General features: G+C 37.0%; 1 protein-coding gene and 1 long non-coding RNA gene across 5 annotated transcripts in view; one reads left to right on the top strand and one right to left on the bottom strand.

Moving 5' to 3' along the window:
- Positions 1–22,613, top strand: part of SLC24A2 (solute carrier family 24 member 2) — a 214,161-nt gene that overhangs the window by 40,489 nt on the left and 151,059 nt on the right. The gene's annotated exons all lie outside the window — the stretch shown is intronic.
- The window catches only part of LOC108387904 (uncharacterized), a 222,115-nt gene that overhangs the window by 8,396 nt on the left and 191,106 nt on the right, over positions 1–22,613 (bottom strand). The window lies entirely within an intron of this gene.

Raw genomic sequence — 22,613 nt, forward strand, 5'->3', positions numbered from 1 at the left:
TGTGTAGGTTGCAAAGCTAGGGTTCATAGCCAGCTCGATTCAACAACACTATGCCCTTTAGAAACTGTGTCAGTGACATTACATCCCCATTTAATTCCCCTGATTAAGTTATGCATATTTGAAATGCTCCTCTTGCTCTCCATGAACAATTGTGCAATCAGGGCTTTCATATCTCTAACACAAACATTCCATCTATAACAGTAGATATGTAAATAGGTACACAAGAAACACATTTTACAGATGGAGAGCCTGAGCTCAGAGAAGTAAGTCTATACTCAGAGCAGAGACAGGATTCCAACAAAGACCTGATTCTAAAATCCATTCCTTTTTCACCATCTAGACCACATCCTAAACTTTATTCAGTGGCTCAATATCAAGGCAATATGTAAATGAGAAGAACAGCTAAATTTGATTCATCAGCTGCCCTATGTATTATTCCAGTTTGGGCTGGCTTGTTTTAAAAGATGTATCTCAAAACAAATCAATATCACTTGGCCTTTAAACAAATAGATTATAAAGCAAAATGGACTGAAAAGTGTAGGAGTTTTAAGTATGATCAAGTGCTTGCAAGACAAGTATCTTGTTTTCACATAGTCAGAAACTTTTATTACCAAAGGTAAAAAATAACCTAAGAGCTATAAGATTTAAGTATAGAAGGGAGTAGAAGTGATGGTTTAAAATGCTCTTAAATGAACTTTAAAGGCACTCCATATGCTTAGAAAAGATATGCATCCAATATTTTTAATGTGTTTAAAACATTTAATACAAAAATAATCTATCCATATTTTAAGTAATTTAAGCAATAGAAAATTTATAAATTTAGATAAATTTATCCATATAGATAAACAAGTATTTTTTAAACAAAAATAACTCTTACACATCACATTATGAAACTTGTTTTTTTTTCATTTAATATGTAAATTGGATATATTTTCATATTGCTACATATAGATTTACCTCATTCTGTGAAACAATGGCCTAGCATTCCATAGTAAGGTTGTAACATCATTCATTTAACTAGTCCCCTATTGGTGAACATTTAGGTTTTCTACAATTACAAAATTGTAGCTTTAACAACTTTGCCCTTCTATCTTTATACACATGTGCAGATAAATTATGTGATTTGTCTATAGGATAAGTGCAGTTACTGTGTCAAAAGCATGCATTCAAGATGTTGACAGATTTGCCAAATTACCTTCAGGATAAATTTTCACATTTAACATTTCTAAAAATGCATTCTATATTGAGTGTGATAAAACCTGGTCATAGTTCTCACTGCATTGCGTACCTCCCCTTTGGTAACAGTTGGTCAGAGGCTTGAAGGAACTTAGGGAGATTGCCATGCTGCTACGGAATGTGCTAGCAAAAACAGTCCACGAACTTGACCTGCAGACTTGGGTGAGGTGAACTGACTTTCACCCATTGAAATGCTAGATCCTTTCTCCTCATTCCACAAACATTCATTGAGTATATAGTACGCAGAAAGCAAGCTGATGGGCAGTAAAGTTGTTCCAGAGGTGAGACAAGTATGACCAATCCTGGACTCATATGCTTTACTTTCCTTCTTTTGGTAGGCAATTATTTTATTTTTTTAACATACATACAGTAAAATTCACTCCTTTTGGTGTACTGCTATGCTTTTTAATCCAAGCCTCAACTCAAACAAATAAAAACAACAGCTATTGCTATTGAATATGCCCTTTGCTATATTTTCTATGTTTGAGTCCCTCAAAGTTCATGTGCTGAATCTCTAATGCCCAAGGTGTTGATATTAGGAGGTGGGGCCTTTGGGAAGTATTTATAGAGCCCTCATGAATGGGATTGATGCTTTTTATGAAAGAGACCCCACAGAGCTCGCTCACCCCTCCCACCATATGAGATACAAGGTGAACATTGTGACCTGTGAAAGAGGGCCCTCACCTGACTGTGCTGAGATCCTGATGTCAGTCTTCCAGCCTACAGAACTCCGAGAAATAAATTTCTGGTGTTAATAAGCCACTCAGTCTGTAGTATTTTGTTAAAGCAGCCTGGATGGATAAAGACACCCATTATTTTGTCAGGGGAAAAAAATTAGCCAGTGTAGAATTCTTGAGGCCTCTGACTATACAAAAATTGAGGAGCCTTCCAATATCTATAACTCCCTAAATCAAAGGCCTATACAATTAAACTTGTTTTTGATGTAAAATGTTGACTATTTTTGTTTTGTTGGTTTGAGGTATGCAGTATGTGGCTTTGGAAAATTGTGCCTGCCTTTTCTAAAAGAGCCTTTCTTCCTCCAGATTGAAAACTTTCTATAATCATTACATGTGACAACTTGAGACTTCTCATTATAACAAAGCAGAATGAATAAAGGAGTTTTAATGAAAGGCATAGGCTTCTGAGCTGAAACTAAATTACCAACTTGAAAACCTAGAAAATGCTAATCCTCAGTATATTAAAAGGACAGCCAGCTTAGCCTCCTTAATGCCCATTTGCCTGAATTTATAAGATATCATTTTTTATTCAGTGTGGTATTTTTGAAATTATTCAGCTGGGAGTGAGTCGAACTTTTTTTTCTGTCACTAATTCATTAAAAATGCCAGTCATACAAAGCAACTCAAATGAGACCATCTGCCTTCCAGAAAGCCTTAAGTTCCCAAAGAGCAGGAGGGACTGTACTCTGGACCTGAGCTGGGACTAATGGGCTTACAAAGGGCACGGCTTCCCAGCCCAGCACACCTGACCCACTCCAGCTCCCCACTTCCGTACCTGGCAAGCAGTTGAACTCTTTGGAGCCTCCCTATTTCACTTGAAAAGGATTAATGACATTGACCTCCCAGGGCTGTTTAGGCCATTAAGGTTAACCTACCTTCTTTCCATTTTATGAACTTCTAGAGGGGTGCCATGAGGACTGTAAGCAACCCCTTTCCCCACTGAGAAAGAATTGGGAATGATCTTGGTTTATGACTTCTGGCTTAAATAGTAAATGACCATGTTTTCAAATAAACCGATCTGATCTTGGCTTAGAGGACAGAAGGTAAATTATCACAGGGTGGTTTTTCAGATGGAGTCTTTTTTTTCAATACTTAAGATAAATGAATTTTTTTAAATTTTCTTTTGGAAGAAGGTTTTCAGTAAAATTACTTGAATGCCTTAAAAAAGTAACTGGAGAAAGAGTGAAAGATGTAATATTTATTCATCCAATAAAGAAGTATAAGTGTCTACTACATTGCCAGCCATTGCTCTAAGTGTTTAGGCTTCTTCAAGAAATGAACGTGGTCCCATTCCCTGTCCTCCTGGCGAGGAAGAGAGAGAATACAAAAATAAATAAGTGAATTATGTAGTGTGTGGGAGGATGCAAAGTGATACAGAGAAAAATAAATTAAGGAAGAAGGTGGGGGGATTTTAAAGTCAAACTCTAATGCAAGAAAAGAAATGGTGATTATGAACTAAGTATATGATGCAAGTTATTTTAAGGCTACTTTCAAAATCTGGATTGTATCTGAAGCATTCTTTTTTGGTTTCCTGAGGGGATGACAAAAATGTCACTCTATAAAGATCCCCCTATTTTTTTATTCTATCCACATAAAAATGTCTAGTGTTTATGCCAGCTTAAGCTAGGACTCTATAGCATTAAATCTCAGCAGATTTACTTTAAGAAGAACCCAGGAGTTGTAAAGCCTACAGATACAGAATTGCTGTTTTTACTTCCCTTATAAATTAGGTGATGTAATCTTCACTTCTTTAGTGGTGAAAAAGCTTCACCCAAATTTTTCACGTGGCTGAATTAAATGGATACAAGTAATAAATTGGGGGATTTACCTCACAGTGGCACAGTGGGGGTAAACAGATCAATTCTACAGGATGTAAAAATATTCCATAGAACAGTTGGTAATCTGCAGATGAATTTAACTAAGTTTACCATATGTGAACAATGCTATCCAGTGATGATTTTAAGTGAATCATCTGTATGACAACTAGAGGATATTTAATGCCAAATGGCCATGTTAGCAACAAGAATTTGGTAATCAGTGTGCAGGTAGCACAATCACAGTTCATGCTCTATTCAGTTCAGAGAAGGTTGCTGAGGTCTCCGAGCTCCGCTAACAGCTGTCTCTTCTATCTCACCTCCTGTTTTAGCGAGAGTGCTGTGCCTCTGACTGCTGTTTGGAAGCAGTAACCACACTGCAATTTTTTTTGCTTTCATACTACAACAAAACAAAATGAATACACAAACAGTATAAGTGCAACTAATACAGACTCACACTGATACACAAAGGAAGACTGTGTCATCTTTTATGGAACTAGATTTTGCCTTCTCCTTTTACCTTTTAAGTTGGATATAAGATATTCTTGAAGTTATATTCTCTTCCAGGCAATTCAAATATTACTATGGCATCAAGGAGACTGCCTGATGAGAGGAAGTGTCATTCTATGCCATGTTTAATGTGAAATGCGTGTCTGAATGATGAAAAGAATTGCCAAGAGGTGACTCCAGGGAGATTGGTTTTTGAGGTGCTAGAAAACTGGAGGCAGAAATCTTGATCAGGCAGGGCACATAGCCCTTGACTCTGCTTCCTTTCCTCCATAAGGATGTGGCCTCCCTAGAACTGAGTTTGCTTCAAGAATCAAGAGATGTTAGTGTTTGTAAATACTTTGTATTTATGGTTTGTAAATACCATAAGTTTTTTTTTCCCAGTACCATGTAACTCTAAATATGAAAGACCAGGGCATAGCAAGAACTGGATATTTTTTTTCCAAATCTGACATAATGCTACCCCAGAGGAGAATGTGGCCAATGCTGTGTATACTGGGAGTAAGGGAGAAACTGCTCTAAGATAAGCTACCTCTAATACTGCTCTGTGAACCCACACCCATTCAGTTCTGTGTCTTTTGGAACACGGAGAAGTACATGCAAGCTGTTTCTCCAAAACTCTCACCCCTGAAATACCACAATAACAGTGGCCTTCATACATATTGTTAATGCTGTGATCTTCATTCATACACCATCTCGTATTCTTGTGTATATTTCCTTTAAAATGATAAAAATAAATGTGCACATAAAATAAAATGCTGTTAAAAGATAATAAAATGTTGTGGTATATATAAATGCAACCCTGGGAAGATAACCTATTTTACAGACAGTTTACCTTCAAATCTAAAAGCTTTTATCAAAACATTCAACAGAGTTTGTACACCTTTCATCCTAAGCCAAAATAGAGTAAAAATAATATGTTGAGCCAAATTCTCTTACCTAAATTATTTACTTATTCTGCAGGAGGCATGTCTAGATAGGCATTAGCTCCTTTAGCTGATTAAGTTATATGTAATTACAAGAGACAATATGAAATTAAGCACTTAGATGTGCAATGTGCAGGGCATCCTCTAGGGTTTCTCAAATTGACTACTATTGACATACTGGGCTGGGTACTACTTTGTTGTAGGGTATTGTGCCACCATAGAAAATTTAACAGCATCTCTGGCCTCTGCCCAGTCAGTGCCAACAGCCCCCCCACCTTATCCTCCATGAAGACAACCAAAGGTGTCTCCAGATATTGCAAATATGCCCCTTGGGGTCCAAAATCACCCCACTGGTATATTCTCTAGTGGCTAAATATAACTTCAGTGTAAGACAGAGATTTTGAAGGGTGCAAGCCAGGCCTGAGAGAGTTGTGATGAGTGTAGGAGATGGCTTCCTGTGGGGAAGACAGGGAAGCTGCAAGAAAAGATGAGATTTGGTTGGCTCTTAAAGTTTGTATAAGACTTAGGACTAAACTGTGTCTTGTTTTTTAGTTTACCTTCAATGGTACCTTTTCCAACTGGTGTTTGTATTTGAAATATTCCCTACTGGTTTCCAAGATGTTTAAACTTTTAAATATGCCAAAATTATAGAATTAAATCTATAATTTAATTCTAGATAAATTAAAAAATGGAGAATTAAAATAATTTTTGTTTCCTTTTTTAAACTAAGACTGAATTTTTCTGATCTTAATAATGTGGCTCTTTTGGAATGAGAGCATCTGGGGATAGTTGGATTGGGTATACACTGTTCTCCATTTATAAATGCCACCAAAAAAAGGCCACTTGGCATTGTTTTAATGAAAGGGAAGTTATATAACAGACTTTGTATTAATAATGTTACCTTTTGGCAGGGCCCATTCCCAACTCCTCTCCCAAAGAAAAGAAAAATGCATGTCAAGTCACTTAGACATTTTATCCTGTCCCCAGTTCATCTTTTACAGATCAAAATTGTGCACAGTTGTTTTTCAAATATATGTTGAACCTTCAAGGTTGTTTTAACTTTGAAGACATCACCTTTTTCAAAGGAAATAACTTGCTAAGATTGTGCCATGTTTGAAAAACAGATGTAATTGCATACTTCTGTGTCAGAATGCCACTCTCTTCCCGGTAGCATCTGTCCTTAAGTCTAAGCAACAACCAGCTATGCCCTTAACCAAGTGTGTGAGATTAATTATGACTCTGTGTTCTCCAAACTTTGGGGCTCTGAGTTATCCAAAAAGGAAGTCTTCTTGGAAGACTTGCTCTTAAATTCTTCAAGTGAATTATCATTCTTTCCCAAGTATAATACTTGTGTCAGTATCAATTGTACTGCATAACAAATTAAAAGATTATGACAGAAATTGTGTTTGAATATTAACCTTACTATCAATGTACCAGAAATCATTTTATATCATGAGTTAGATTACTTCATAAACTAAGATATCTCAATAGTTCAATGCATTCAACCAATGTAAATTTATGATTTGCAAATACTCAATATGGCAAAATGCTCACCTCATCAGAGGCATACCTTCTGCTGGACCCAGTATCTAAATTCTCAATAAATGTCTGTTGAAGTAAACTCTTAATGTTAATTTCTGGTCTTAAGTATGATGTAGAGAAGACTTTTTGAACTGTGAATTTTGCTACAATGGTTTGTTCTTACTTTGAATCTGGCCCTGGACTTCCATTATTAATTGCTAACAGAAATTCTCTTGAAATTAGTTTTCTGGGAGAATTCCTTGCATAGGACATTAAATGATCTGTCTCTATCTGATTCAGCTGTACTGGAAAGCAAGGTAACAGCCCTAATGGTTCTTAGGGTCCCTTCTCGTGCTATAATCGATCCTAAAGTCATATAACAAAAAATGCTTATTTCAGAGAATCTATGATAAAGTCACTAGGATAAGATGAAAGACTCAGTTTATAGCTTTAGGTAGAGTTTAATGGAAAAAATTTTTGACTGCAAGTTAGTGGGAGGTAATTGTTTGGAATGGGAACACCTGTATTAAATATCATTTTTAAACTGGACAGAGTGCTAGATGTTCTGTGGGCTCATTCTCTTTTGATGCATCTTATTTATCTTTGTCTTTAGCAAAAATATGAAATAAATTAAAATTTCTTCACATCTGTGCAACAAAAATAGAAATACAGAGCAAATTACATAACTGCTAGATAAAGCAGCACCTAAAATAATTGCCATAAGCTATTTGGAGATTTATTGTGAATTAGACTGCAGGAATGTGCATGATGAAAGTGGCATCTGTCATTTTAAAACAATATAGTAATTTATTATAAAATGGATTCATGTGCACTGCTTAGATTGACAGGTCTTTAAATTTTGATGATAATTTTATCACTACCACCCCCAAGCCCCGGTATTTTATGTGCCATTTGCTTTGGGATTTTCCTTGAATTAAAAATTGAACAATCTTATTGTGGTGCAGAGAGGATTTCATTACTTTCAGAGGTGACCTTCCAGATTCTATTAGGACAAGAAAATAGCCTTTAACAACGTCACTCAAAACCTATCTTCTCATACTGGCTTTCACTTCATTCTAGCACCTCCAAATGCTCTAGAAATTCTTTCTTTGACATTTCTCCTTCCCTATGTCCTTCCCACCCAGAGTCAGTAATAGATGTATATTAAAGTTGTTTGAAAGTCTTTTTAAAAAATTGTTGTCGAAGTCTTCTTTATCATTCTGTTTGTATAATTCTGCCACTTGCATTTTTGTTGCCTCAGCTCTTCAGGTGGAGAGTTAGTATGTAGAAGATAGGGATTGAATATCCTGTTCCTTTGTAACTTCCCAGGGAGCTTAATTCAGACCCCTGTACCTAATAGGCATCTGATATTAGTATTAACTGTTTTTCCTGATGAAATACCACATGATTCCTTTAAAGACTATCTTGATTTATCATGCATTTTTTAGCTATTCATAAGAACTACAAACTGAATATAAATCAACTATTCACAGCTTTCCTGTTGAAGATGTAATAGCACCAATGGAGGTGGAAATTTTGTTCATTTTACTACATAACAAGTCATAATATTCTTTTATTTTAAATGGTTTCAAATATGTGCCTGACCCAGCTCATCCCAATCAACTCCTATAGGGAGTCATATTTTTTATTGCTGCACTAGAATTCCTAATATCAAACTTTCCCAAGAAACATTCTTGAAGATATCTGATTTCATCTGCTCCAGGATTACCTAATCCAGTTTTTCTTTTCACCTAAATAAGTCTCTTTTCACCCACCAACTATTATACATGAAACTATTTAATATTGTTCTCTATAATTTCCATTTAGATTTAAGTGAGACCATGAAAATAGCATGTACAAAAATATATAATAGCAGTTGATTGTAGTTTCTGGAATGCATTCTCCTCTTGGGAGGGACTGTATAACCAGTGAGATATGAGGAATTTGGAAAAGCATCATGGAAAGTAACCTTATATTAGAAAATGGAAAGTAAAAAGTATACCAAATTAGGCTGAAAAAATGAGGACTATTCATCTGAAAAAGAGCAACAAACCTCAGTAATGCCACTGTGCTCATTTCCACTGTTTTTAGTTATATGAAAGAAAATGACCATTGTCTTCTCCATGAATATACAGACAGGCATTTTTAAAAAGAAAATAAACTTTAGATGGCAAAGATTAAAGTTATATTGGATGAAAATATCCTCAATTTTTTGTGTTAGTATGATTGATTTTGGAGAACTATGAAACTGTTTCATTAAGAAGCCATAAGAATGAGGATGATACTAAATGTCTGAAATGATGGGAACTAAATGGTATTTTTAAAATCCTCCTATTTGAATAGTTTTTAATATTTCTTTCCATTTATTATTTAATTTCTTTATTAACTTCCCTAATTCCCTCAGATTTATCATTATTGCAGGATCAAAGCTTTTTAAACCTTCATTGTGAAAGAAGAAAGAATACTTTAGTGTTTGGTTATTTTATTGGAACACATATTTTTGTCTCTTCTCTTTATTATTTCATTGTTGTCACTTTAGTCAAACCAAATCACTAACTCCAAAATAAACTAAAAACTCAAGATTTTTACAAAAACTACTCTAGCCTGGATCAATATAGGGTCAACATTTCAGAATAATATATTGGAAAAGGGTGACTGTAACTGAAATCCAGCCAGCATCATTTTGCTCAGGGTGTTTATGAACATACAGAATTGATGTTTTGATTTCAAAATAAACTAAGTGAGTTTTATTTTTAAAGTAAAGTTTTCATAGTGGAAAATTTCTGGATTAGATGCTGCTTTTCATCACCCCCACCCTTTTAGTGAGTTATGAAGAATTTTAAATTCCCATCACTTTGGGACAACAGTGATTTTTCTTAAATTTACAAAAGGGAATGATTACCAAGGAGTGAAACTTGTATGAAGAAGGATCAGAAAGTGTCATTCCTATATCACAGAACTACACACCCCAGAGCAGAATTACTGGGACTAAAACAGTAACTTATATCACTGTCCTCTGGAAACTTAGAGAATCAAGTCAAGATAATATTAATATCAGGGATATATGTGTTGCTAGTAGAAGCTTTCAAATGTATCATACATACACACACACACATACCACACACACACCAACCACCCTACGTCCACAAATTATTTCAGAACTACAGAAAGGAAATTGAGGACATGAGTTTCTATTTAAATGTTTGTTTTTGAATTGATTCAAGAATACATTGGCTCTTCTTGGCCACACTGAGGTGATTTTCTTTTGTTTTGTTTTTTTTTAACACACAATATGTTTAGTATAAAGTATTCCCAAACCAAAGACTGAGAAAAGGCTCTAGCTTTATGAAGAATTCTTCAGCACCACGGACAGCTGCAGCTCCCTTCTGCAGTTCTGTAGTTGAACACACTCAGGGGCCATTTAATAAATTCAGGGCTCATAATACATGTGTGTACTGTGATATCTCATCCTTGCATTTTCAGACAAGATTGTCTCAGGTTAGCACCCATCTTTAGTGGAGTTCTTCCCCCTCCATGGTTGAATAGTTTGTTTACCATCTTCTGCAGGTCCTTTTGCAGTATCTGGTAAATTATTGTAGATTCTCAGAGTCAAATGAATGTCCCCAAAGCCAGAAATCAGCCTTGTTCAGTTTTGTTTGACACAGAGAGAGGTTTTTAAAATACAATATATCAAGACAAGTATTGCTTATATTGGTTGGTCTTGATACTAGCAACATATCATCTATAGGTTTATCTCCAACCTGCTTCATCTCTCTATGTTACCTCCCCAGCCTCTGTGGGAATTTGTGTGAACCATATCATAGAGATGAATAGAATTTGGAGAAACTTTAGAGTTCTCTTAAATAAACATTAAGACCCTGAAAGATGAAGTGGCTTGCCTGACATCAGATAACATTGGGTAGATTATATATATTAATTACTACATACCATTTCCAGGTGTGTAATGTAATATATACATTAGTGGAAACCCAGGGAGAGAGTAATCCAGAAAAGGATGATAGTAACAGGAAACAAAACATTCTGAACCACTGAGGTAGTGATGAGGTTTGTTTAGGTTTGAAATCCATTTTACTTAGTGAACTTCCTGATATTCTTCTAAGTACTCAAGATTTGACCTTCATTGAAAAGGGAATTTTCCACAAACCCCCAAAACTCAATTTCCAGGCTGGTTCCTCTTTTCTTCTGCTCTGCTTCCTACCTCCTATACCCTTTCTCTTCTACCATTAGTGGGAGTTTTAAATACAAATCTTCAAGCAGTCAAATTCTTCTCATTTGTCAGGCTCAGCTCTTACTCTGTACAACAGAGGTATGGGAACTGAGATGGTAGAGGCATCTTGGGAGCACTGAGCATCATCTGAGAGCATTGTAAAGAATTCAGATAAAAAAAATTATGTAAAAGAGTCGAGGTCAGATATGAAACAGCATAAACGTGCGAAAGAAGTTAGAACTGGGTAATGAATCATCTACAAGTGTTTAAGATGTTACCCACACTTCCTCTCCCACTAATTTGGTGACAATAGTGTTGTGATAGGTCCCCTGAGAATAGTGAGCCTCAGCTGACCCATAGCTTGTTGCTGGTAACCAAGGAAAAGAATGTCTGTGACTCTGAGCACCAGGATAGCAAACTCTGTTTCAGAAAACTCCTTCAAACAATAAAGTTAGTAGTACATGCCCAGAAGGAAGATTCATCAGGAATCTTGGCATTTTGGATATTATATGGAGTGGAGGTGGAAGGGAGCTGGTGAGACACACTTTTCAGAGGACTACACTGCTTTCTGCCAATATTCCATTCGACAGCTTGTTGGAGATGGGTTCCTCTTTCTCACACAGCTTGAAATGTGTCGAGGGAGATGTGTCCCACTTCCCTCAAACCAGCTCTAAAATTTCAAAATGCAAGACACCGGTATAAATTCAGGAGTCATAAGGGAAATAAGTTGACACCACACTTTAAAGTTCCAGAAGCTAAAGAGGAGTGAAAATGGGTCATCTTTTAATGAGCTAATAGAAAGACATTCCTACAGTGGGAACTGTTAATCCAAATATTTGAACATACACGAGACTCATCTCCATTTGTAGGTGCTCAGTTCTGAAGCAGTGGCCAGAAGCCTGGCAGTTAAGGGCCACAGTCACCAGTGCGGCACAGTGGTGGTGTTTCAGTGTCAAGGCACCCAGCTGTCGTCTGTGTCTCCATCTGTCCCAATCCCAAGATTAAGTTAGATCTTAATACATGCATGCATTGCCATTTTGTAACTAAAATTTTGAATATAATTTCCATGTACGTGAGTCATGGAAACTAATTCTTTGACCCCTTTATGGGAAAGCCTAATCCAGTATAATCACTATAAGAGACTTCAGCTGATTTTAGCCACAGAAACATGAGAAGGTGTAGAGAACAATTAAGAAAATAATTTAAAATCCAGGTTTAAAAATTCAAAATCTCAAGCAATATATTGGACTGAGATCATGTGAATTGTATATTATGTATCTTTATTGCTCATCAGTTTAACTTTAAATTTAGATGACTTTGCATCATTTCCCATTTTTCTAGAATCCTAAAAGAACAAATAAATAGGCTTTGTTGTTGCTGTTAATACTGTTCTTTCTTAACAACATTTGAGACAAATATTTCAGCAGCATCTCTTTATTGATAATTGCATTTCATCCTTATTCTTTGAAAATTAGAAATGTCTATATAGTACATATGGCAAGTCTTGGTTAATCAAAGAATTAAACTGACATAACTATTTCACTCTACCACCATTTCCAAATAAACTAGAGTTTACTGGGTTATTTACAAAGTACCTTTCTCCTATGGAACCTTAGTGTATGTCTCTTTCTTATCTAACATCACTGTTTTCTTTTCTGAGGAACCAGTGAGTCAGCACAGTATGTTCAAGGTTGCAGAGAAATATACTGCTCAGCCCTTTGGCCTGTTTTCCAGGGTGCTATTCATTAGCTCTTACCTTCTAATTCTGCCTCCACATTCTGTCAAATGACGTGAGTGTACCCAGTATCTCAGAAAACACTCTTACTCTCTGGCAAAGTGAACTGCAGTAGTTAGTTCATCCATTATCTGAAACTCAGATGTCAGATTACAAACAACTTAAAGCATCTGGAATAGCACCAAACCAGTTTGAGGGGAGAGGGGGGAAGTATTGTAGACAGATAAATATGTACTTCCAAGGATTCTTTGTACAGACTTTGAGCAGATTAAAGTGACATAGTAGCTAGGGAGACCTGGAAACCTAGAGATTATATAGTACCATTGACTGACCAGACTGAAAGCACGCACACAGAAGCACAAAGACATGACTGAGACAAAAGAAAGAAAATAATGGGAGTAGAGAGTGTGTGACAGACAGCAGAGGGAGAGGAAAAGAACAGAGGCTGCATGGATGAGAGGGGTGATGGTGGCTATGAGATTCAACACTGAGAGCCTTGTGAGAAAGAAAGGATCAAAGTATATTAAAAAATTATTATAGATCTCAGCAGAACCGTCACACATGATTGATCTAAAAGTAGCTATCAGACATCAGCCCTAGGATAACACTGCTATGGTGGGGAAGGTCACATTTAACATAAGGATAAATCAGATCACCCCAGAGATCACACAGGGCTATCACTGCATACAGAATTTACTGAAGGCCCTCAGACATGTAGTTCAGCAGTGGTTAGTGACCATGAGGCCAGTGACCTTGAACAGCGGTACCTCTTCTATTGAGTATTTCTCAGCAAAAAGAGAGAATTCCTTTCCCTTCTTCCCCTCACCAATGACCTTCAACTTAAAATGACAGGAAAAGACACATTTTAAAGAGATAATTGGAAAACCAACAAATTCTTATTAGTTGACTAAGCATGGGTATTTTCTGCTAGGTACTTTGACTAGTTTAACTTTTATAGCCAGTAGATCGTGCAGCTATATAAGAATTGTCAGTTGTCCATTCCTTCAGAGAACTCATTTGTAAGTAGAGGCCCTGCTTTGACTAGCATGTAATAGCGTGCCTTGGTCACACATGCCAGCTTCCCTGTGGACTGTGCCTGGTTTCATATGTAGTAAGGACAGGTTGACTGTGCCTTCAGGGATTAGCCTTGTAGACAACTGGAAAATAAAAACTTTACCTTTCAGAAAAAAAATCCTTAACACACAGCTTTCAGAGGAGGCATGGTGTTGATTCTAGATGACAAGCTAATGCACAGATGGATGAAGAATACTTCCCAAGAGTTTCCATCATTTTTAAGTACCTTCAGAGAAAGGTTATTTCAAATGTGAGTCTTACTTGAGGATCCTTCAGCTACTCTCCAGCTAAGCAATTATGCCTCCAACCTCAAAGAGGCAGGGTTACTATTGTCAATCATCTCTGTGCCCGCCCATATATTAACTGGGAAAGTAAAATGTTATGAAAGAAAACACAAGAATAATTTGATATGCTCTACAAATACTATATAAAACATCCAAACTTATTTTCCATTAAAATTCATTTTGTAGGTGGTTAGAATTATGTTCAAACATTGGGGAAAGCATCAAGACAAATGTGGTCTGCTATTAAGTCTCTGGGGGTGTTGAATATCTGACGTTGGTGATGATGGAATTAGGAAGAGATGAAGCACCTTAGGAGTAGGTTTTTCCCCACCTCTTCTCACATAAGTTATGGGGCTAATAATGAGGAATTCACCTCCCCCTCCATACAAATAAATTTGTGTATTTATTTGTAATATACAAATAAGTGAGTTATTAGTTGTAGAAACTAATAACTGTTGTTGAAGGGAGACTGTAGAAATCACAAACAAGGTTTGGAAAGTTACTGAGAAGTTGGTAAGACTCTAGAAAAAGAATAAAGAAGAAGATTGTTTTTTATCACAATAACTCCATGAAGAAAAGGCTACTTTCAGTCTTTGGTTCAGCAATGAATTCTGGGAAGGGGTGCTCATGGCACCACCATCACGATGTTGCTTGTGCTGTATTCCACCTGTAAGAGGAAATAAGTTCAAGGGCTATTCTTGGGGTCCTAATGAAACCCTGAGAACTGCACCTACTCTTGCCTGTGCTTATACACAGCTTCACAAAAGGGCTTTTGATCATTAGGATGACCACAGGGCAGTAAAATACACACACACAGACACACACAGACACACAATGTTACAGATACTCTATTATAAAAGAAAGCTGTGTGCTTTGTGCTTTAGAAAGATTCTAATCAGGGAAAACTTGGAAGATGGGAAAGTAGAATTACTTAATTTTTAGAGTTCTATTTAATGTATTCAGAAGTTATTCCCTAGAGATTCTTGGGAGCTGAGATGTTGTGGAGCTTCATTTAATAGCTGGCTAGATTCAGGTTTTATGAGTATTCTGACATTCACAAGGATCTACCAGCAGCCAGGAGATATCTTTACCTCCTTCTCCAAAATGTGCAATTTTCTTGGCACTTAGAATTTCTCTTGAATATATGCAATTCTTTCAAGAAAGTCAGCATCTTAGAAATCAGTCTGTTTTAAGGAGTTCAGAAACAATATAACAAATTTTCAGGAAAAAAACATTTAATCTCATAATTAAGGACTTCAGTACATGAATAAACTTACTAGGGGTACACTCAGGGTAATACCCACTGAACTGATAGACCTATATAGCAATGCTAATAAAATCCTCTGAGAAACACATCATCAACTTACAAGTGTGAAGAACAAATGCAGGTCTTTAGTCAAGCACTTTTCTAATTATGAGGATGCTTTTTGCTCAATGGAAAGCAGATATCAGTGTTTATAATGGCTGTGAACATGATTTCTTGATGACATGAAATGACTGTAATTTTAGCTCTCAAAGGTGCATACATAAATGTGGCAGACAAATACATTTAAAATGTTTTATTTCTGTATTCCAAGCATCCTTTTAGAGAAGGTGAGTGAAACTGTGCCATTAGAAAATTCCCTAAAACCTTGCAATTTTGTATATAACAGTCAATACAGATTTCATAGCTGAAGAGAGGTGAAGCCTTTCTGTTGGTGTCATGTCTCCATTCCCCCAGAATGAGAACTTCCTACCTACCAACTTTACAAAGGGTGCCTTTTTCCTTCAACAAATATTGTAAAACATTTACACACTGTCTAGGTACTAGGTGCTCGGTTACAGCAATGAACAAAAGAGTGAAGACTGACAGTAAACAAAGATCTGATATAATGTTAACTAGTGATAAATACCATTAAGGAAAAATAAACAGGGAAAGAGGACAGAGAGAGATAGGGTTTCTGTTTCAGTCTGGGTTTTTAGGAAGTTTCCCTAGAGGTGACATATGAGTACAGACCTAAATTAAGTGAGGGAGTGAATCAGGTAGATATCTAGGGCAGTGATTCCTAACTAGGGGTGACTTTGCCTCTCGAGGGACATTTGGTATATGGAGATGTTTTAGGTTGTTACAGTCTGCTCTGGGGGTGGGGGGTTCCCCCTAGCATCTAGTGAGTAGAGCACAGAGATACTACAATAGCCTACAGTGCACAGGACAGGCCCCAGTGACAAAGAATTATCCAGCCCAAAATGTTAATAGCACCGAGGTTAAGAAACCTTCATCTAGAGAAAGAACATTCCAGGCTAATACATAACAGGCCCTAGATGGGAACTTGCTGAGCATGTCTAAGGAAGACTCAGTAGGCTTCTGTGGCTGGAGCATAGTGACAACAGATACTTACCAGGAAAAGAATGTGAAAGATAGCTCTCACCAGGTCACACAGGGTAACAGACGTCTGCTTCTCTGTTCTCTGCTCCCAATTTGCTCTCTATAAGCTCCTATTTATTCCACAATTCTCCTGGGAGAATTAGCCAGCTTTGCCAGCAGATGTCCTAGGAAGCTGACTCTGGGTTTCCATGGGAGAAAGGGTTTCACCTGTTTACGTCAACAGTTAGTTCTCCCCAGGCATCTTGCCCAGTAATAGGGGATCTTAGAGTGGGCTGTCTAAAGATCAGGAAGATCGGTTCACAGAAGTTTTTGTACAGACCTCTCCAATGTGGTATTTACTAGTCTCATGTGGCTATTTAAATTTAAATTTAAAGAAATGAAATTAAGTTAAAAATTCAGTTCTTCAGAAATACTAGCCCCATTACAAGCACTCAGTAGCCACATGTAGCTATGGCTACCCATTGGGTAGCTCAGATATGGAGCATTTTCATCATTGTTCTACTGGGCAATGCTGTTCTCAAATAATTAAATATTAATGATATAAAGAACCTTTGAATTGAGCAGTTATTCCTTTTGTAAGAGATAAGGAAACTAGAACTAAGAAAGGTTAACTGACATGCCCAAGATAACTTAATTTTGCCCCATAAAAAACCACCCCAAAACAGCAACTTAAAACAGAAATCATTTATTTAGCTTACAGTTCTACGGGTCAGCAATTTGGGCTGGACCCAGCACAGCAGTTTTTTCTGGTTTGGGCTGGGTTTACTAATGTGACCCCTGGGTAACTACAGAATCAGCTGGGAGTGGCTGGTCTAGGATAGCCTCAGCCATGATGCTCATTATCTGCTCTGCATACCTATCATCTCCAGCAGACAACTGTGGGCTGGTTCACATGTTGGTGGTAGTGGGGATCGTAAGAACAGGGGCCATGGCCCTGGTCTGAACACAGCATCAGTTCTGCTTCATCACACTGGCCAAAGCAAATCATAATACCAGTCCAGACTCAAAGGGTAAAAGAATTGACTGTTAATGGGAGGAGCTGTAAAGCATTGTGACCAATTTCTAAAATTTACTGCCATCCTATAGCTATTAAGTTGAAAACTGGAACTCAAGCCCAAGTCTGATATGCTTAGTGTTGTTACTCAAAATCTCGCAGGGTGTTTCCTGTCCACTTTCTCAGACACCTTGTGAGTTCGGTCCATTAAAACTTAACATCTTTATTTCCCGGCCATGTAGAAAGTTTAAAAAAAAACAAGAGCCTTGGATTCTAGCAAATAGTATACTCAGTTAGCACTCAACTTATTTTCCCATATTACCCTATGCAGGAAGATGACAGTTTTGAACAAATAATTAAAGAACAAAGTTTATTTTGTTAAATATACAGGAAGAATTTTGAGAAGATATTTCAAAACTTTGATGCAGGTGATAGACAAGAAAATGATCGTCTACAGCACAAGCCTAATTTTTGAAATGGAGACACACAAAGGGAAATCAGGCTAGGAAGCTGGAGCACAGTGGAGTCTCAGAGTGAGAGAAAGAACTTAGGGTCAGTGCTGCTGTGTAGGCTGGGAGAAGATTATGGAAAAAAACGATCCCAGGTATACAACACAGGTGCCAAACAGTCTCACCATGGCTACAGTCAGTGCTTTCTTATGTTATTAATCCCTTTAGAAATTATATTCAGAATTCTTCTTTGAAAATTTGAACATTAATTGAAAATGCATAAGGGACTTAAAAATGTTGCCACAATTTTCTCAGAATTTCCATTTCAAGTTTTTCTAAACAAATGCTCAGAATTATAGTCAACAGGGAATGTCCATGAATGTTAATTGCAGTGATAGTTATTAATGTGAGAAATTTGTAATAATTCAACTGAGCAACAATAAAGCAATTAGAAAATCAATCATGCTAATCATTAAAAATAACTTTTTATATACTTTTTTTCACTAAATAACAAAATCCTTAGGCTATAAGAATAAGTGGGATAAAATGATAAAATCTATATCAATAGCTTTATTCTAACTTGTAAATAACTTTATATTTCTTTTATTTTCTACAATGAATTATTTTTACAATCAGGAAAAATAAGTTTTTAAATTTTACTTCCTGTAATATAAAATATTTGAAAGCCATTCACTTCTGAGCAGGGTTAGTTTCAAATGCTATTGCTTTTAGACAAAAGACCAAAAGAAGAATAAATCCATAGTAATTCATGAATGTATCTAAATCCTTCCAGAAGTACCTCTTAAGAATGATAGATTGATAAGATATTTAATTTGCTAAATGGGGTTCTATTTAATATTTTTTAAAGCCAAAGAAATCTTGGACCAACCTCTTTCAGAAACTTCTGTAACAGCCCTCAGGTCTATAACCAAGACTAAAAGATCTTCATCCACTTTGGGGTTTCATGTATTCAGTCATGAACACTTTTTAGTCTTCTTAGATGTACCCAGTAATGAATCCCATTTTTTTATATTCAGATTTTTCATTTTCATAACAACTTTTTTTTATTACTTGAAAAACTCTACATGGTTTTAAAAAATCCATATTATAAAAGTGGCATAGTGATCCCAAGCCCCCCATCCCTTCCCTTGAGGTCACTGTTAATGTTACTTCTAATGTATTCTTCCACCAAAAGCATTTTTACACACATAGACTTTCACCCCCATTTTCTTTTTTTTTCACAAATAAGACCATGATCTCCACCTTGGTTTTTTTGTTTTTGTTTTGTTTTTTTGGTCTACTTTATTTATCTGGGAGATGATTTCATTCTTACAGATCTCTCATTCTTCATAACAGCCATTTGGAATCCTGGTCTCAAGTCTTAACTGCCCTCAGTCTCCTAGACCACTTCACATGTTGCTCTTATCCTGACATTCCCCTGACTCTTCATGCTGAGACATTCAGTGACCTCTCTGAAGGACAAATATCTGGGTATTGTTCAGGGGCACAATAAAGCTTCCTTGGCTGCCTCCAGGTTTCTTCAGATGGTGATGCCGGGTTTGTGCTTGATTACCAAGCCCATGTCCCTCAGCTTTTTAAAGGAGTGGTCCATAGGGGATCCTAAAGTCTTTTCAAGGGTGCAGACTTGACTTTGGAGTTTCTGGTTCTCTGTGTCTACTTTGCATCTTTTCTCCTCACTGTGTTATTTTCCACTTGCCCACACTGCAGCTTCTATTTTGCTTTTCTGCCCACACACCAGAAATCTTGTTCTGAGCTATGAGTATTTATTACTCAGTGACTCTGTTTTCTAACTTTAAAAACAAGTTTAAAGAACAGAGTATCTTCAGAATCCAGATATGGATTTCATCTTTCTATTTTGTACACAGTATGCTATGTGCTTTGATTTCTTTAGTTAGATGCCCTCCTTAAATCCCAGGCATTATCCTTATAGCATTATATTGTACAGGAGACAGCTCTGATTTGAAAGGACAGCAGACTCCTGAGAATTAGTCTCTTCACCAGGAGAATTTGCCCTCACTCATAAATTTGCTGAGCTCTTGGTAGCAGATGACTTAAAAATGTTTTATAAATGTTTATGGCAATGCCTTTCGAATTTTGTGCCCTTACACTCTTAAAAATTGAGAACCCCAACAGCTTTAGTTAATGTGGGTTATATTTTACTTTATTTACTATATTCAAAATTAAAACCAAGAAAAACTTAAAGCCTTAGAAAATGTAAGCACGTCAAACATGAGCCATGAGAACAACTGCATCATTAAAAACATTCAGCCTCTGAAAAACGCCTATATGCTCTGAAAGAATGAGAGCAAAAAAGGCAAATAGTGTCTTAGCATTATTATGAAAAAGTTTTGACCTCCCAGACCCCCTAAATGGAAATACAGTGACCTTCAAAGATCCCTAGACCTCACTTGGAGACTGCTAGCCTGTTATATAAATCTGAAACAATTATTTTTTAAGGAGTATTTTGTGTCCAGAAAATATTTTTTCCGTTGCTGCTGATTTAATCTTCCCTCGGCCTGAAGTAGCTATTAGATCTCCATGGAGAGGACAAGGAGAAAAGGAGCATTTATTAAGTACATTCTCACTGCCTCTTCCATCATCCCTCACTTCCAGTTACTCGCCAGTCTCACTCATTTACAATCATGCATTTCCACTGACATTGGCCTAGTTCAGACTAGGTTCACCTCTTTGCTACATCAGTGCAGCAGCCTCCTAGCTGATTCCAATCCTCCCATCTGGTCTCTAGCCCTTACTCCACACTGTGGTCTGAGAGTTCTTCCTAAAACCCCAGACAGCCCATGTCTGGCCCCAACCATGTTTCCTGCCCTCTGGGTGAAGTTAAACTTCCTCCGCATGGCTTACAAGGCCCCTTGATGCCTGGGCTCTGCTGACCCCTCCAGTGTCACTTCCCTTTGTCCTACAGCTCCCACCCTCCACCCCAAATTCATATCCTGACAATTTGAGTTTGTTGAGCACTGGAACATGTGAGCTCTTTCTCACATGCGAGCCTTTAAATGTGGTAGTCCTATTGTCTGAAACCTCCCAGCTTTTCTTGGCTGGAAACAACAAAACCTGCTAGTCCCTCAGCTCTCATCTACGCATCACTTCCTCTGGGAGGCATCTACACCACCACCACCTCATTTCTTCCCATGAAAGCTGGTCCTCTCCCTGTTGTAGCACTTGTTACCCTAGAGGAATTGTGTTTCCCTGGTTACATCCCTTGAGCTTGAAAGCATCCTGAGGTAAGGGAACATGCCCGGGATTCTTAGAGCCTTGGCCCTGAAAGCAATTTCTGGCACATGGTGGAAGCATGGCCCACAGTTGTTGAATGACAAATGAATGTGTCAATCAACCAACTTTTTATGTACTTCCTAATGTTCCATAATAAAATTTTTATGTACATTATTTCATTTAATTCTCCTAAATAAAATAGATATCATTTCCTCCAATTTTGTGTTAAAAGAACGTGGGTCCTGTCCTGCTGCTGCCTAAAGGTCCCAGCAGCTAGGAAATAGTGTAGCTGGGATTTGAATCTTTTTCCTACCACAATATGCTGAAATAAAGGGATCACCAAAATGGTAAACAACTGACAGAAAGTAATAAAGTTTTGGTAAAATTTCCAAGGGGGAATGCAGGCAAGGAATCATTCTGACAAGGCATCTGGGGCCTCTTTCCACTTCCAAATAACATTGCTGGAATCTGCCCAACCGCAACTCAGAATAAAGCCACCAAAAATACTTGTTAAAGGAAATTGACCTGTTTCATCATAAAAGTACTTTCCCAGTTAGCAGTCTTGAAAATGTCTATACGTTCCTCAGCTTCATAGCCTAGTATTAAAAGGGGTTGAGGTAGGGGTGTTTGCTTGTTTTTATTTATCCCAAGATCTCCCAAGACTACAACATGAAGGTTACACAGACTTATTTCACACCTAGTGGAAAATTCTTATAAGTCTGTCTTCTGACAGCAGCTTATTTGTTACACTGATTAAATCCCTTTCGGTTGTTTTCTTCCAGTTCAGCCTGTTGGTTCATGCTTATTTTTCTAGAAGAACTCAGTGAAATTCTGAAAACAGGAAAGGAATTAAAAATATAATTAAAAATATAGTTTTATTGCTTTTATTTTTAAAAGAAGCATGTTCATAGTAGATAATAGAGAAAAGCAAACAGAAAAAATATCAAACTTTTTTTTGAGACTTCCACCGCTGTTGAGATTTTGGTGTATACTCTTATCTATCTGTCTGTCTCCTCTTTCTGTTTCTGTCTCTTTCTCTGTATGTCTGTGTCTCTCACTCTCTCATATGTATTAATTTATACATATTTTTAAAAATTTACCAATGTAGTACTTCTTGAGAAATCAGCCTTTTTAATTGCCATTTGATTGCAACTACCTTTCCATGCCATTAATCATCTACCCCAGCGCTTCTCAGATTTTAATGCATGTGTGAATCCCTGGGGAGCTTGTTAGACATGCAGAAACTCAGACCTGGCTTCAGACCTACTGACTCAGAAACTGCATTTTAACAAGTTTCAGGTGAAAGTGATGGTGTTGGTCCAAGGACCGCATTTCAGTAGCAAAGGTTGACATCCCTTCTGAAGACAGCAGTGTCCCCAGGGTCAATGTGCCAAACTTTATATAACTAAGCCCCATGTTGTCAAACATCACAGTTATTTCCAATTTACCTCTAAGGATGAGGCAGATCCTTATAAACATTAGCACATACCC

This window comes from Manis javanica, chromosome 2, assembly GCF_040802235.1.
Source record: "Manis javanica isolate MJ-LG chromosome 2, MJ_LKY, whole genome shotgun sequence".
NCBI classification, from domain to species: Eukaryota; Metazoa; Chordata; class Mammalia; order Pholidota; family Manidae; genus Manis; species Manis javanica.